The 13,378-nt window shown below is 43.3% G+C and overlaps 1 long non-coding RNA gene across 1 annotated transcript in view; it reads left to right on the top strand.

Annotated features, from left to right (window-relative positions):
• The window catches only part of LOC147692474 (uncharacterized), a 28,354-nt gene extending 15,249 nt beyond the window's left edge, over window positions 1-13,105 (top strand). The window contains exons 3-4 of the long non-coding RNA XR_015300038.1: window positions 11,762-12,146; window positions 12,396-13,105. This is a non-coding gene — a long non-coding RNA (uncharacterized LOC147692474). The remainder of the gene's footprint in view (window positions 1-11,761; window positions 12,147-12,395) is intronic.
• The last annotated feature ends 273 nt before the right edge of the window (window positions 13,106-13,378 follow it).

Here is a 13,378-nt window from a genome sequence, read left to right on the forward strand (position 1 = left end):
ACACCTCACATTCTCTAACCTTGCGATCTTCCATTCTATCAATACCAGGCCACCAAAAATAGTTTCTTATGAGACACTTCATAGCAGACATTCCAGGATGCATCTTATGAGCAATATCTAAAATCACTTTCTGCATTTCAAATGGCGGAACACACTTCCCAGACTTGAAAACCAAACCATTTTCCAATGCCAACTCATCCAAAACAGAGAACATGGGTAAAATACTTTCCAAGATATCTTTTTTATCAGGCCAACCCTCAAGAATATACTTCTTGATGGTTTGTAAAATGACATCATGATCATCAGCAAGATTCCAAGACTGTTCAGAAATATCTTCAAACGAACCCGCAATAACATCTTGTAAACAACTAACCACTTCTTTCTCAAGAGAAATTCCATCAGTAGTCGACTTACAAGGCATGCGAGACATGAAATCTACAATGACATTCTTTTTCCCTGGAACAAACTCTGCTGTAAAACAATATTCCTGCAATCTTGAAGTTAACCTAGCTATACGAGCAGTGGAACTCCATCCACCCCCCGTAGACAAAATATTTACCAATGGTTTATGGTCAGTTCTCAAGAGAAACTTACTACCCCAAATATAATTTCGAAGAATGTTCTATGGCCCAGACACATGGCAAAAGTTATTTTTCTATTACCGCATACCTCCTTTCAGTTTCATTAAGAGTGCGTGAAGCAAAACAAACATTCCACTCCTCCTTACCTGAAATTTGAGACAGAACCGAACCCAAACCATATCTACTAGCATCCACTGTGATTATGCACATTTTGTTCAAACAAAACGGTCTAAGGGTTGGAGCTTGCAGGATATCAGACTTAATGAGATCAAAAGCTTTTTGCTGATCCTGTTCCCAAACAAACACAGCATTATGTCTGAGAAGCTTCCTTAAAGGTTCCATTTTGGAAGCAAAATTATACACAAATTTGCTATAGTATTCGCACATACCTGCAAAAGAAAGTAGTTGTTCCTTATTTGCAGGAGCATTTGTGATACCATCAACATTAGATTTTTTAGGAACAACCCCATCCCCAGACAATGTGTGACCCAAGTACTCTACAGAATGTTGAAACATTTTACATTTGTTGAGTTTCAAAGTAAGACCATTTTCTCTCAATTTTCCACAAACACACTTTAAATGTTGCAAATGATCATTGATATTGGCTGAGAAAATCGGAATGTCATCCTGAAAACATCTAACAAACTCATCCAAATCTCTAAAAATATGAAACATAACTCTTTGAAATACTGATGCCGCCGATGCTAACCCAAATGGCATTCGAGTGTACTGAAATAATCCTTGAGGAGTAATGAAAGCTGTCAGGCATTTGGAGTCTTCAGTAAGAGGTACCTGATGGTAAGCTGACCTTAGGTCTAAAGTAGAAAACACTTTTGCCCCCTCCAACATCGATACAACCTCATTTATGTTTGGAAGAGGATGACAATCCACAATGATACCTGCATTAAGAGCTCGAAGGTCCACACACATTCTTAGACTTTTATCAAGCTTCCTCACTAAAACAATGGGAGAAACCCATTCTGCCGATTCAATAGGCTCTATAATATTCTCAGTCACTAAATCATTTAACATTTTCTTAAGTTCTTCTCTAACATTAATAGGTACACCTCTCAGTTTTTGTTTTACCGGAACCACACCATTCTTAAGTTTAATTCTATGTGAATAGTCCTTAATTTTACCCAAAGTATCCGAGAATACATCTTTGAACTCTTCTTTTACCAAAGTCGGTAACCTAGATGAATTTTCCTCTTTTAATAAAGCAATATTCACCAGATCAACATTATTATCCAACATTACTGGCTCTGTAGCACGAGGATTGAGAGTAATTCCAAACTTCCACTGGTCTCTCCATCCTAGAACATTAACACCTTTTACAGCCACATATAACTTGACACTCAAACATTTAGTTTTAAATGTAAGATCCACTACAAAATAACCTAACATATCAATTTTGTCTTCATTGAAACTTACAGCTACAATGTCGGATGGAAAAATGTTCCTGATATTAAGAACAGAACTAAGTTGTAAATCAAAATACTCCTTTGTAATAATTGTCCAGGGAGACCCTGAATCAGCCATGAGCTCTAATTTGACATTTAAGACTTCCACCTCACAGACAGGTTTTTTGATGCAAATGCAATCAGTGGAATCATTTACATTCGATATACATTCCATCAAACATACCACAAAACCCTTATTGTCATCACAGTGATTCCCACCACAATCACATTTATTAACTTTTTGAATCTCTTCCATGACAGCAGCAACTTTAGCTTGAGAGTTAGGAATACTTTTCTTAAGATCTCTACACATATTTGAAAAATGTCCTGATCTACCACACTTCCTACAGTCTCTGTTAATCGCGGGGCATCCCCCATATGAAGCTAAATGTGTTCTACTTCCACATCTAAAACATATGAACGATTTATCAAATCTCCTAATATTTCCTTGAACATTACTCCTGTTAGAATTGAAATTATAATTCGAATGAGGATTTCCATTGGTAGCTGATTCTGTGCGTTTTACCACACATACTTCATCTACCAAATCTGCCTTTTGTTCAGTGTGCTTCTTAACAGTATTCATCCACTTTTCAGATTGTTCTAACGATTTCGCAATTGCAATGGCTTCATGTAACTTTGGATCACCCAATTCCCACAAGCGTTCCTGTGTTTTTTTATTTTTTACATGTACTAAAATTTGGTCTCTTAACATTTCATCACACATATTGCCAAAATTACAATGTATGGATAATGACCTCAAAGCAGTAATAAATTCATCAAAGGATTCCGTATCAAGTAGTGTTCTGGTATAGAACTTGTACCTGTTAAATGCAATATTCGTAACTGGTTTAAACCTCTTTTCTAATCTTAATAAAGCTTCCTTATACACATTGGTACCTTCACCCTCCCCTTCAGAGGGCGGAATTTGTGGAAGGGCCCTAAACACCATTTGTCCCTCAGAGCCCAAGAAATGTAAAAGAATGCTCTTCTTTCTCTCTGCTCCCATGCGTTCGCCATCAATTGCCTTCACGTAATTAATAAATTCTTCCTTCCAACGTGTCCAAGGTAAAGGTGGATCTCCTTTATGTTGCAAAAAAATTTCTGGTGGATCAAATTGCATGGCCATGAGAACTCTTCTTAATAAATACAATAAAATAGTGTGTAACACACCAATCCAAGGAAACACAGAAAACCAGAATATAAAATATATGTAATAGAATAATAGGATCAAAATAAAAATATTTAATGCGTATATGTTGATCCCTGAGGAGTCAATTACTAACTAGGTTTATTTCTCCAACAGTCATCCAAGTTTCATATGTAGTAAAGAAGAGTCTCACCTGTCTCACAAAAATGCAATTAAAAGTATGAGGACATTTTTTCATTAAAACAAGAAAAATAATCTGCACATATTACTTCCCCGATGAGACAACGCTGCTGTAATGTCCTTAGTGTATCGTATAAATCTTTTTTTAATACGATCGTTTACTCTGTGAGTCATTGTTATGGAAACCGAATCCACAAAATGGCCGCCACGTTTTGAATGACGTAGTACGTCGCGTAGCGTGGTGCAAACCAATCCTGAGGAGGTTCTCTTGGAGACGCGGTTGCAGACTAGTAAATCAGCGTCAGCGTCATACAGGAATGTTAAGAAGCTTCTTCCTCAGCGCGGGTGCAGAATCTTCCGATGGCGTCACGAGAATGCAGGCGCACGGCAATATATCCAGTAAGTGTCGCTCGCGAAGCTCAAGGAGGATTTTAAAAATAAACTTAAGCTCAATTGGTTCAAAATGCTTCAAATTCCTCTTCTCCCGACCCAAAATGAATAAAGAAATCGGGTTTCCAGGAAAACAAAGTAACAATACCTCCAAATCGCGATATTTCCTCAAAGTTTAAATCAAAGTTCAAGTTCCTTTAAAAAAAAAAATTCGATTCACTCCACACCGGTGCCACAAGAAGTTGATGGAGTGTAGAATCTTCTTAGTTGACCCTAGTCGCCAAAATTATGTTACAGAATACACTGGAACATAAATTGATTTAAGTCTTTAATACAAAGTTGTGGCACAGCAACAAACAGCATCAGGCTGGCAGACAGGAACAGTGCAACTGACCTGGTGCCTAGCAACAGTGGAGGTTTTAAGTAGAACCAAAGAAGTACTGAATGATGCACATGGTTTAAAGGGACATTAACAAAGTAAATATGTACAATGAGAATGTAACAGGTTGCCACTCCAGTGACGCCCCATGGCTGTTCCTGAAGACGTTGGGCACCAACGCGTGACCCCAGGGCCGGCCCAGGAGCAGAGGTGGTCAGGTAAGTTTTCTTAATTTTATTCTCCTGAGTGAGTCTCCCGGCCACCCAGGTGCGACCCCCCCCACGAGTATTGCGAGCCGCACTGTCCCTCCCGCTTTCCTTCCCCGCCATTTCCCCTTCTTCCCACTCTAATATAAGCAGCTGCAAAGCACTGTGTGTAATCTGAAGGTCACAGGTCTGAATATTGGCAAGAAAGCGTAACGGGTTCATGCATTTGTAGCTTTGACCACAGTGTTTGAGGTTTCAAGTTAGAATAGTGATAAAATAGCTCAGTAAGTTATGCAGCCACTGCAAAGGCTTGCTTGTAATTTACAGGAAATGTGCATTAATGTGGCAGTATCTTCTTGCATGAACCGAAGACAGGACATTGCATATTTATCATTGATATCAACTTTCTTTCTTTATTTTTTTACACATTTTGTTCGCCTCTATATGGGAAGTCGCTTCTCTTTTATGACTGTGTAAAATTGTAAGCTTGTACTCATCTGTTTAGGGTATGCAGATAACTGGATTGAGAGGCCACAAGTGTGTGTGTGAGGAGTCGGCAGGCGCAGGCTCTATGGACTCGCACAGGGGCAGCCAGAACACACAAAGACTAATGTGTTCCTTCTGTCCATCTCAGAGGGCACGCCACCTGCAGAATGGCTATAATTCACAAGTGTAAACCTCGAGGGGCTGACTCACACTGTCATCCCTCCTAGGTCGATAACACGAGATCCACTGAGTTGTTGAATACTGACATTTGCCATTAAAGCGCTTGAAAGTGTTTAAGAACTAAACATGAATTCCTCATTCAGAATTTCTCCTAACGGCCCCATGCTGAAATCCCAGCTTTGTGGGAAAGTTGTGTTATTTTATCCCAGCATTTGTGTAGCGTTTAACTGCCACTGGTTTGGCATCGTAGGTAGCACTGGAACTGTCCGGAGTGAGTACTACAGACGGACGTGTTTGGGATAGGGTGACCAACCGTCCGTATATTTCACGGACAGTCCGTAATTTCGGCCGTCTGTCCGTTGTCCGTGAATGATTCTTTAACTGACATCATTTGTCCGTAATTTTAACCCCAGGCACCGGTCGCAATACCCTAAAGTCGGCACAGCTTCCACCCACCTCCCTTCTTGACTCGGATGCAGTACCAAAGCTCAGATACCCAGCAGCATTGGAGAGGCACAACGGGATGGCAATCCTCACACCTCCAGTCCTTGATGAGCTGTTAAGAGGTGCTTGAAGGTAACTGTGAGGGAGGGGCGGCAGCTTCAGGAGCAGGGGCATCTATTCAGATGCAAACAGCCCTGAATGCGCCATGTCTCTGCGATTTAGGAGGGCTTCACACATTCCATTTCTGCCCAGGGCCCCAAACATCCTAGAACCGGCCCTGATTACACTGCGCAGCACTGGTTCTCTTCACAGAGCTTAAATACTGTCACTAAATTGTGAACAAACCTCGGTTCTTCAAACATGCAGTCTTAATGTAATAAAATTAAGAAATGGCACAATCGCACCCATGCTGATTAACAAAGTATGGAGGACAGTCAGTTAAATCAGTTCTCTTGGAACATCTCCTGTAAGTACTGTACATCACAGTGGGGGATGGCAAAACGAACATTTTGGAAAGAGGCTGTATTCTCGTTGTCTTGTCAGGAGGGGGTGAGGAGCCCTACCCCACCCTGGAAGAGACCAAGATTATACTAGAATACTGCATGCCCACCCCTGTGCCCACCCTGGTGGATCCTGTTCCCCCTCCTGCAATGCTCCTGCCCCGCCCCAGTGATGGCTCCTGTCCCCCCCCCCCACCGCCTGTGATGGCTCCTGTTCCCCCCCCCTGTGGTGGATCCTGTCTCTGCCCTGGGTGGCTTCTGTCCCAGTCCTGGAATGGCTCCTGCAGCGCGGGTGAAGTTCTGGATGGGCCTCTTGTCAAAAAGGCTCTGCTCAAAATTAATATGAAAAGGTGGGCGAGTGAGTAAGTGAAGGGATGGGTGGATGGCTGGATGAATTAGTGAAAGGGTGAATGGATGAATGAAAGATTGAATAGATGGATAATGAGAGAGGATGGATGGATTGATGAGTGAGTGGAAGGATGGAAGAGAGAAAAGGGAAATAGCTGGATATATGGGTGGAAGGGTAGCTGGGTGGGTAAAAGGGTGGATGGGTGAGTCAAAGCATGGATGAGTGAAAAGGTGGATGATGAGTGAGTGAGTGGGTGGATGGATGGGTAGAAGAGTGGATTGATGAGTGTACAGATGGATAGGGTGAGCGTGGCTCAATGGTTAGAGGGGCAGACCCTGATTCAGAGATCTGGCCCGGGACCAGGCTTCAATTCCCGCCTCGGCGGCTCTTGGACTCAATCTCCCCGGACCTGATAATTCTCGCCTTGGTGCCTAGTCTAATCATGGGTCCCACTCTGTGACTCTGGGCAATAGCTTGCTTAATCTCCACAACGGACCCAGCAGCACTTGGATGCCTGGCTTCACCTTGGGGGTGCCCAGGAGTGGACATCTCACAGGAAAGCCAGGAAGGGTTCCACAGCGGTATGAATACAACGCTACGAGACCTCTGGGTAGAAGGCGCTATATAAATACAAACACATTTACATTTAGGGTGAAAGGGTGGATGGATAATGGATGGATGAGGGGATGGATGAGTTAAATGATAGATGGAAGGATACATGATGGGTAGGTTTGCAAATGGTTGCATTTGTTTGGATATGGCTGGGCTTACTTCTATACTATTGCGCGACCTCGGATGTGTCTGTAATACGTATCAAATTGTCCTGAAGTTTTGTCCTGAATTTTGACCTCCTGTCCTGAATTTGTGTCCTGAATTTCGACCCTTTGTCCTGAATTTTTACACTCACCGTCCTGAATTTGCACCAATGCCAGTTGGTCACCCTAGTTTGGGAGAGTGTGTGGTTACATACTGTAAAGTGTCACGTTTAGCATTGTTTGGTAAGGTGCATACTGGGGTTGCCAGGGCGCACTTCAGGGGGTCAGAGCAGGTTCTGGCAGCAGGGCATCGCTTCCGCTGACACAGTACAAGGGCTGGTACAGAGGTCTGCTTCAGGGAAAGAGGTTTGCACGTTTTGGCGTCAGGCCGTCTGTGTCTCTTTTGAAATGTGCATTCTGAACCTAAAGGAAGCTCACTGTTTGTTTTTGGACATGGTACATTAGTAGCATTGCATTGCATTAGTAGCATTGCCAGGAAATTAATCTCGAGCAAAGTTGTTTCCTTGTGGTGTCACTCGAGCTCAGGGCCAGCGCCAGGCATGGGCGAGCCCAGGGCACTTGCCTCTGCTGAGCTTCCTCCCAAACTGCTTTTAATCCCAATTCCAGAGCTCTCTAAATATCTTTTTGTTCTCATCCTTTAATACCTTATTTTACTCCTGTTTCACATTCTCCTTCACTGTACTCTTTGTCCCTACCGGCCCCTCACTTCTAATTTGGTATGATTGGGCATGAATGGGCAGGAAGTGCGCACCCGCTTTCGCCCAGCGTGCTAGATGTTACAGGGGCTTCTGTAGTGTGACATGCATAATAAAGGTCTGTACCGTGCAAAGTAATTCAGTGTGTGTGTACTGCATACGTAGCTATGGTATGAGATAGTGCCAATGCTTGCTCACACCCACCCATTGCAGGAAATCATTCGAAAAAATTGGCACCTGGTGGAAGAAATCATGCCTGATGTCGATTCACCATTGTTTGCCCTCAAGAAAAATCGGAGCATAGTACAGCTGATCACCATGGCCGGACTGGCCATAGCGGGCACCGGGCGTTTCCCCGGTAGGCCGCCAGGGTGAGGGCCGGTTTTGGGCCCCTGGGGTCCGTTTTTGTTACGGGGGGTCGGCAACATCGGCCCCCGGTAAAAAAATCACCCGAAACCGGCCCTCACAAACTGCTCAGCTGCACTCCCCTTCACCCCAGGGGGAGGCAGCTGAGCAATTTGCCAGGGCCCGTTTCTGTTCCCAGTCCGGCCCTGCTGATCACATCCACACGCCTCCCCAAGGAAAAAGGACACTCTGAGCACCATTTTTGGAATGAACCTGGTCAAGGGACATCGCAAATGTGGAACTTGTTCCGTTTGCAACCTCACGATAGAAGGGTCACTGTTTGCTGACGGAAGGAAATTTTGGCGTCATGAGGAACATACCAACTGCAAAACTAAAAACGCAGTATATGCCATCCAGTGTCCATGTGACAAAGTTTACATTGGAAAGACAACACAGGAGGTGCGACAAAGGATTATACAACATCGTTCTCGAATCACCAACAAAACCCTGGCAGCACCACTAGTGTCTCATTTTTTACAACATAACCATTTGGCGAACGTTCTGAGATGGACGTTGTTGGCAGTAATTAAAGGTGGCAGTGGGGATCCAGAAATACGTCTATCTCAAAAAGAAGCGTACTTAATACTGAAATTTGATACAGCCACCTCAGGGCTGAACGAACTCTCTGAATCGGGCAATCTATGATCAAAAGGCCGCTCTTCCATTGTACTGTGAGCCGATCTCATCTGCAGTGTCTGTGACGTTTCTCAGCTTTGGCCGTTTCTACCTTTCAAATGCGCACTACATTTACCACCATTCTTAGCGCCCCGCGGTCCCTCACAATATATGACGCCGTGCTAATCAAACGTGGCTTTCTCTAAACCACTTTAACCTAACAAGCCTAACGAGCACTACGATTACCATCCTCCTCTGCGCCCTGCCCCTCCTCGCGGCCGCTCAAACGCGGTCCCTTTAAATCACCAAAGTCGGCTTGCGTCGTTCACACGCTAAACGCCGGAGGTGCAGACGCGGAGCGGTTCACTAACTGAACGAGTAAGTACATACGCCCCAGAGAGTGTATATTTTTCTGCCCAGATTGTGCCCGATCTTGAATCTAAATGTATACCTTTGCATTCCTGAACAGTCTAAACCTAATAGAGCAGTACACAAAAGATTCACTGGACCGAACGGCCCTCTTATTATCATTCTACACGGCACTCCGCCTGAAGATCAGGTAGGCTTGTTGCCGAGCAGTCCCGCACGTTTGAAACTTTAAAACCTCATCACGTTACAGCGCTTGTCACAGATACAGGCCTTTACTCATTTAAACACCTGTTTTTCTGCAGAAATTCTGTCCCCCGAGAGGCTTGCGCTTTCATCGAATTGGCCATGAGTGCTACACACAGGTATTTCTCTATACCGTCCTTAGAGTCTTAGAGTCCACCCTAATGTGATTGCAACACAATACTTACACCAAATATCACTATGATTGTTTACAGCTACGGCTTCATCCAGTCCATGTCCTGAGGAGAACCCTCAATCCTTCTGTGGTTCGAAACGCGTTGACCCCAAGCCTGTGATAAAGAAGAAGGGTGCAACTAGGGATAATAAAAATAATACCACACTTTCCATCCCTAGGAGTGCAATCATCAAAATATCTAATCACTGGCTCAGTAAGACAGGCAGGCAGTATCTATGAACTCTGTTGTCCGCCTGGCTTCTGGTATATAATGTGAAGGACTGGTGCCTATTTCAAAAATTGTTTTTAGGCATTGTATTAATTTATTTGTTGTAATGTACCTTTGGTGTTTTTGAAACTGAGTATTGATGGTGTACATACTTAACACTTGTATATATTGCGCACATTGTTTTCTGAATGCATTCTTTATTGTTTGATAACTGTTCTTTTGATGACATACAAAAAAATGAAATGAAAAAGTAAAAGAAGATAAAAAATTGAAATAAAACGTTGATCACTCAGTACTCACAGGCTGGGTGTGATCAAATGACAAAAAAGTAAATCTGACTGGCCATCTGTTCTGTTTGGTATATAATGCTTGCTGCTGGACAGCCTCTGGGAGCTACTATTAGTTTTTTCGAAAGGATGCGTCTGCAGGCAGCGATTTGTAACAGTTCGATATAGCAGCGCTCTGGACTGGTTAGTGGCAGGGCGGGGTATCGGAGAAGGACGTACGGGCACATAGAAGAGTCAGTACCCCGGGCTTGGGATGAACCAGTTGCGTTACAGATGGACACTGTCTACTACAGAGCTGTTCAGCATTGTATGCTCTGTGTAAAGCTTGTAGTGTTAGAGACAAATCTCTCATCGCACGCATATGCGTGATAAAATAGCCTACTCACAGTCAGTGGCTTCGATGTGTGCAGGATGGACGCAATGTGTATTTGACGTTTCTTTATTTCCAGAGGGAAAATCCTCATGTGTAAAATCATCCTGTTTTGATGACCTTGTTGCATTGTTCCTGTCTTGCTGCGTTCGCGCAGCCTGCTGCAGCAACTTTGGGCCAGACATGGTTTCCCAGCAGTTTATATATTTTGTAGCTCCATAATCCACCCAAGCCTAATTACCAGCGCCTAATGAGACCCCCTTTACTCTGTGACGTGCAACCGCTCCATCTCATTTAGGAAATCGCTCTTCCATGCTGATTATTTTATTTGCAGCCATAATTATATTTCTTTCGGCTAAATTACAGTTTAATCAAGACAAAAGTGTGGTTGTGAGTTTAGGTGGCAGGGGCTGAAGAACGAAAGCAGCAGTGGCTGGGAGATAGCTCAGCATTGTACATGTGAAAATTAATAGATTAATTTCCAAGGGTGGAACAAAGCAGATTGAGGCACATTTTAATTGGAATAAGGAGTGGTAAAAATGGCCTGAAAGAGCAGTAAATTAACAATAAAAATGGGAATAGGAGAGCTCAATTTGTGCTCACTTCAATATTTGCCGAGAATGCATAGACATTCATACAGGCAGGAAGGGCGGACAGTACAACTTTACTTTCTAAAATTTGCTTGGAAATGCACCATTTGCCCACTATCTTTTCAAACATTTCTCAGGGAGAGAACCCCCCTTAGGTTGTTAGGGCTCGCTCGCTACACTCGCTCGCCACGGTACACTCCAACTAAAGTTTTACGCCTCACCACTTTCAAATGTCACTGGATGGACCTGGATGGACTACAAGCTTTCAGAATAATGAGACACATTGACAGATACACCCAGTTCCCCAGACATGAGGATTTAACCAATGTGAAAGTTGACGTCTATGGATTTGGTCGCCTCCCACATGTGGTTGAAGCCATTTATGGCACATATATTGCCTTAGTACCACTGTAAGCCAGGGAACAAGTTTACTGTAACAGAAAGCACTTCCGTTCTATCATCGTACAAGTTATCTGATGATCTAATTTGTACATCTGAAACCTCTGGGCCCTGTTCCCAGGATCAGCCCATGATTCCTTCATACTGTGGAACAGCACTATACTCCAGCTGTGGTCACAACTACTACTGGAGAGGGCCTGGCCTGTTGGAAAGTTTGATCAGTCCTAACTTTGTGTGGGTGATGTCATGTAGTATGTTCAGAAAGTGTGTAACTTACTGTTGCACTTATGTCTGTTTTCCATCTAGGAGACTCAGCGTATCCCACCCTTCCATGGTTGTTGGCACCGCTGATAAATCCAACTACGCCTGGGGAAATCCTCTTCAATCAGGCCCATGGAAGAACACAGTTACCTGTGGAAAAGGCTTTTGGGCTCCTGAAGGCCATATTCAGATATCTGGACAAGACTGTGGGAGCCCTCTTCTACTCACCCAGGAAGGTGCATCACATCACCGTGGCCTGCTGCATTATCCACAACATCTCCCTGCAACAGAACATCCCTTATATTTCAGAGGGTGGAGACCATTGAGTGCCACTGGGTGAGGATACTGAAATGCCAAATGATGATGATGGTGGTGAAGAGTAAGAAGCTAACTTGCGTCAAGATGTCATTGACAGCTTCTTCTCATGAGTGTAAGTATGTTGTGAAATGTCATGACTTTGATTGTTACAGCAACTCTTGTTATGACGATGTGAGGAGTATGTTAAGGGAAAATATTAGGGAGGTAAACTTCAGAAAAATCCAGGTGAAAGGTGTTTGTGGAGGAAGGTTTCCGCACATGGTCATTCTGTTAGCATTGCTTTGCTCAACAGAAGTTGACTTTGTGCATTGTGTTGTACCTATGGTTTCATAGCTAATCTCTTTGTTTTGGTCTGTTTTAGGTACCTTCACCATGTCATCTTCATTTGGACCTTTCAGAGTTGTGGGTATAAGATGCTGTTTGGAAGTACGAAGGTGACTTCGGTTGTTCCTGGGAATGTCTGTCCTAGACTTTGGGTGTACAAATCCTGCACCAAGACATATTGCACAACGATAGGATGGAAGTTGTGAGGAATCCATTGGACTTGTTCCTTGTCGTGTGGTGGTCCTAATGTAATATGTGTGCCATCATGTGCTCCAACACAATGTTGTTGTGTGGCCAAATCATGCTAGTCGCCCTTTACATTGGCTAACTCCCGATTGTGTTTAAATTGTATGTATCTGTTGACGTGTCTCCTCATTGCAGGCCAAAGTGCGTGTGGCACGCCAATGACATTTGTTTGTGACATTCCACCAGATGTGGCTACACAGTATTGGAATGATCCTGCGATCAGAAAATGTTGTGCTGCCAAGTGTCTGTTCATTGGTGTTAGTGATGTGGGATTCTATTTGTGAGGTAGTTGACATGGCTGCTGCTAATGACATAGACCAATGGTATTTTGCCAACTCAATATGAAATTCTCTGATGTATCTCCTCCTTGTGTGTTTTGAAGGCCTGTACCTGAAAATATGATCACTAACACACAATATTTGAGTCATGCATTAATTACTATATTTCAGACAGAAGGCTAGCCTATTGTTGGGACAATGGAATAAAGATGTTATAAGACAATACATTTGTATGTATGTGTTGGTTTAACATGGTTGAGATCCTAAGATGCACATTGTGTAAATGCAACATATTCATGGTTACACATGTTTTTCCCCATGTTAAAGTTCAGATGGGAGTACATATATACATTGCCAGATGTAAGCTATACTACAGCAGACAATGAGTTTCTGACTTGTGTATTTATTGAAGTGGTAAAGGTGAAGAGATACATTGTGCTAAACCAAACAGAAAAAAACAGTGAAGTAGTCAATCATGGTGAATAAACCCATAGTT

The sequence above is a fragment of the Lissotriton vulgaris genome, chromosome 9 (genome assembly GCF_964263255.1).
Source record: "Lissotriton vulgaris chromosome 9, aLisVul1.2, whole genome shotgun sequence".
Taxonomy (NCBI): Eukaryota; Metazoa; Chordata; class Amphibia; order Caudata; family Salamandridae; genus Lissotriton; species Lissotriton vulgaris.